Source organism: Rhincodon typus, unplaced genomic scaffold (assembly GCF_021869965.1).
Source record: "Rhincodon typus isolate 14 unplaced genomic scaffold, sRhiTyp1.1 hic_rhity00003618, whole genome shotgun sequence".
Classification (NCBI taxonomy): domain Eukaryota; kingdom Metazoa; phylum Chordata; class Chondrichthyes; order Orectolobiformes; family Rhincodontidae; genus Rhincodon; species Rhincodon typus.
In genome coordinates, this window is record NW_025969256.1 from 4,384 (window position 1) to 9,026 (window position 4,643).

General features: G+C 45.3%; 1 non-coding gene across 1 annotated transcript; it reads left to right on the forward strand.

Moving 5' to 3' along the window:
- Positions 1-688: 688 nt before the first annotated feature.
- trnak-cuu lies at positions 689-761 on the forward strand. Its single transcript has one exon. It is a non-coding gene; the product is annotated as a tRNA-Lys (tRNA).
- Positions 762-4,643: the final 3,882 nt, after the last annotated feature.

The window sequence follows — 4,643 nt, forward strand, 5'->3', positions numbered from 1 at the left end:
ACCAAGCACAGGCTCAGGAAAACACAGGGAGATTCCATCCCGCTCCGTAAATTTCAGAGCAACATTGACATAATCTCCAAGTGAGTGGAACTTACTCTGTGCCTCACTTGGGAAACCTCATTTGACACAACGAGTGGAAACCTATTCCTCCTGAACAGTTGTTCCCGTGCGGAAAAGGGCGAAAATCATTTTACATTTCACAACGGCTGCAGCAAATTCTTCTTAACCTTCGAATCTTTTTAGCCGAACTGTGAAAATCCAGTCCCCAGATGCGAAGCTGCAGAATTTGCTGATGTACCGAACAAACAAAGTGCTGAATGTATTGAGTGAGACTGGGCAGACAGACACGCATTTCACACAGTCTGTAACAGAAATGACTGGGTTCATTGAAGCAGATTCACCGCCTCTCAAAGTGACTGACAGTCGCATGGGCAACTCAAGGATGAGGGCACCGACATTAAAATATGAATTTTGAATTTTAAATCCCGGAACAAGCGCTGAAAATGGATTATAATGGTCTGAAGGAGTAACAGCTGAGAAGTGGAAGATGTAGCTGATGTTATTTGTGATTGAGAGGAATGAAATGGAACCTTGTGCTTTTCCAGGTGGATCATCTTTGTCACATTGAAACGAGGTTGCAAGGGATTTGGCTCAGTGTGAAATGGGAAAAGAAGTACCTAACAATCGAGCCCGGCTAGCTCAGTCGGTAGAGCATGAGACTCTTAATCTCAGGGTCGTGGGTTCGAGCCCCACGCTGGGCGTCCTTGCATCTTGCAACTTTACTTTCTGAGGTGAAGGCCAGCTGTTCAGTTCTCCAGCATCATGAGTAAAGCCAGCAGATTTAGTTGTGCCAAAAACATGGTTTCTCTTTTGCTGCTTTAATTAAGATACTGGTTTCCTGTTTCAGAGTGCAAGTTGTTTCCACTTCACTGGAAGTCCCAGAGATCAGCTTGTCGGTGCAGCCGCTTGTATAATAAATGACAAGACTTTTAAAGGGGCAAACCCAACTCCAATCCTGCACCAACAAGACTGTTCAGAGTCACAGAATGAGAATGGTCACTTCCTGGGCGGCTCCATGTCAAATGGAGCTGAACCAGAATTACCTAATTCTGAGGATACCACGGAAAGCATCAATGAAGTCTCCCTGAACATTACCCAATTCACAAGGAAAATTATCTTCTTTTGTGACCGTGTGGGTTTATTCAACAAAATCTTCATTCTCGGTAACAGAGGAGAAAAATTGTGAGTTTTCAGTGTGTGACAGAAGTGATGTGGGTGAACCCGGAAATATGGTGCAGTCATGTGTTCTTTATCGAAGCATAATATACTTCCGCACAGGCACATTATACTTGTTGCTCAACCGAATCTCACAAGATGCGTTCAGCTTTGCGTCGATATTGGTTTTGATTGCAGGGCTATCGGCATCTGGTGCGAAACTGATATTGTAGCTGGGCATAACTGAGCAGCAAAGAAAATGGACAAGAAGGATGGGGTTCCTCGCAAGAATTTCCCGGTGCCTTTGTATCAGTTGTGTGCAGTCGCATCATTGGGGAATGTCATATGTGAGCTCTGAGGCCATGGTGTGGTGATATGGCCAGGCGGTCGAAGCTGCTGGATTCAGGTTCCAATCTCTGAAAAGGTGTGCGTTTGCATCCCACTGTGGCTACCTGTTATACCGAAGATGCGTTTAACTTGTCTCTATTTTGCCCAAAGTAATCTTTGACGTGGGACAGCACAACAGCCTCCATCGGGTCAGCTTCCACGGCATGTTCCCATGGTGCAGTGGTTATCACATGCGGAATGCCCCCAGCATGATAGTGGGAACAAGCAGGCTGCGCTGCTACGCCATGTCCCAGGCAAGTTGTGTTGCTCACCCTATTCGTTGAAAGTGAATGCAGATCGTTATTTTGCCGCTGGTGTGAAACAAAATCCTGCATTGAGTCTACTTCAAGTTATTTGCCTTTTCTGGCGAAAAGGAGGGTATTGCTCTGTGAAATTTCTCCCATTTCCTTCATTTCTGTTCTGGAGAAGGGAGCTGATGAGCCACCTTCTTGATCTGCTGCAATCATTGCGGTGCAGGCACACCCACATTGTTGATCAGAAGGGAAACCTCATCTCATCGAGACTGTGATAGCTCGCGTTCACTTTTCGTGGGTCATTCTTACTCTTATTCTTTTCACTTCCTAACTTGAGCAGTTTCCGGTAAGTGGAGTTGGATTAAACCTCCAGTGTATTTGGAGGAGCAGTTTGGAAATGTCCCAGGGTATTGGCATCTGGTGGGAAATTGATATTGTAGCTCGGCATAGCCGAGCAGCTCAGAAAATGGATGAGGAGGATAGGCTTCCTCGAAGCCCTTACCGGTGCCTTCACTTTTGTCGTGTTCCGGCAGCAACATCGCAAAAATCATTTTTGAGACAATCGCTCGTATGACATGGTGTCGTGTGACCTCTGGTATTTGCTCTTGCCCAGAAGTGGAAATCTTCGCCGGAATACTGACCGGCTAAGTAGAAAGACAGGGAAAGTGAAAGGAATTATGATAATGTTGTTCGTGCCTGGACTGCCTGTGTAACAATTTCGCAATGGGATCTGCCGTTCTCGGATTCTAAATCTGCTTACCATTCGAGACGAAGGATTTTTTTTCGGAGGCACTTATTTTGCATCACAGGCTTAATAACTGTAAGTATGTTGCACGATATTATCTCGTGCGCGGCTCACTCGGCTTTGGGCATTTGCCCTGCAGTCCGGTGCTGATCATGTTACACTTACACCGGAAAGTTATTCTGGTTTGAACAAGGGACCGAATCATATTCCAACGTGAATTTTTAAATCCCAGAAATGTCGTAGAGCTCGTATTTTCTTTATCGGAATATACATTCTCACAGACACAAAGCCTTTGTTGGTCACTGAGTCTAAAAGATACGTTCAGCTTGCCATTCATTTTTGTTTTGATTGAAGGGCTGCAGGAATCTGTTGCAGCACATATCACACCCGTGAAAGTATAGGAGGAGTAGAATGGGGATCGATATAAACCAGTGACTAATCTCCCCAGAGCCCGATGTACAACAGTGAACATTCGGCCCCAGTGCCTGATGTTAGACCGTGACCACTCTCCCCCGCAGCCCAGTATAAACCAGTGAGCTTTCTCCCAGAGTCCGATATAAAACAGTAAACATTCTCTCGCAGAGCCCAACATAAAAGAGTGAACATTATACCCCAGAGCCCGATATGAAACGGTGACCATTCTCGTCCAGAGCCAAGTATGAAATCGTGACACCCGCTAATTCTCATAAACCCGCATTTAGCATGGCTTACCAACCTGGCCTGCACATCCCCGCACACAACGGGGCAATTTCCCATAGCAATTATATGAATTATATGAAGCCAAAAACAGGAAAGGCTTGTTGGATTAGTGGTATGACCCTTGCATAGGGTACTATGCAGTGTTAACATGTGAGAGGTCCTGGGTACAACTCCTCGATGAGCCCAGGTATGTTATTTCACTTTTGGGGGAGGGGGGATTACAATGCTGTCAGGCAAGAACTTTGGCGTGGAGTTTGGGAATAGATGTTCTCAGAGAAATGCATGACAGAAATGTGAAGGTTGTTTCGGGAGCACTTGCTACAGCTACTGGATAGGTTTGTCCCACTGAGGCAAAGAAAGGATGGTAAGGTGAAGAAACCTTGGATGACGAGACATGTGGAACATCTCGTCAAGAGGAAGAAGGAAGCTTACTTAAAGTTAAGGAAACAAGGGTCGGACTGAGCTCTGGAGGTCGACAAGGTAGCCAGGAAGGAACTGAAGAATGGACTTAGGAGAGCAAGAAGGCGGGTATGGCAGGTAGGATTTAGAAAAATCCCAAGGCATTCTATACTTACGTGAGGAACAAGAGGATGGTCAGAGTAACGATAGTGCCTATCAGGGATAGAGGGACCTTAACGTTTGTGAGGATAGCATGAAAAAGGCAGATACGCTCGAACAGGTTGATGTTAGGAAGGAGGATGTGCTACAAATTTTGAAAAACATGAGGATAGATAAGTCCCCTGGGCCACACAGGATATGCCCAAGATTGCTCCGAGAAGCGAGGGAAGAGAAAGTTTGGTGATGGTTTTTGCGTTCTCACTGTCCACTGGAGTAATACCAGATGATTGGAGGGTGGCAAATGTTATTCCCTTGTTCAAGAAAGGGAATAGGGATAATCCTGGGAATGACAGAACAGTCAGTCATTCTGTGGTGGGCAAATTATTGGAGAGGATTCTGAGAGACAGTATTTATGATTATTTGGACAAGCACAATTTGATTAGAAATAGTCAATGTGGCTTTGTGAGGGGCAGGCCATGCCTCACAAGCTTTATTGAATTCTTTGAGGATGTGGCAAATTACATTGATGAAGATCGAGCAATGGATGTGGTGCATATGGATTTTAGATAAGCATTTGATTAGTTTCCCCAAGGTGGGCTCATCCAGAAAGTTAGGAGACATGGGATTCATGGAAATTTGGCTGTCTGGATACAGAATTGGCTGTCCAATAGAAGCCAGAGGGTTGCAATAGATGGAAATTATTCAGCCTGGAGCTTGGCGATCAGTGGTGTTCTGAAAGAATCTGTTCTGGGAACGCTGCTCTTTGTGGTCTTTATAAATGACTT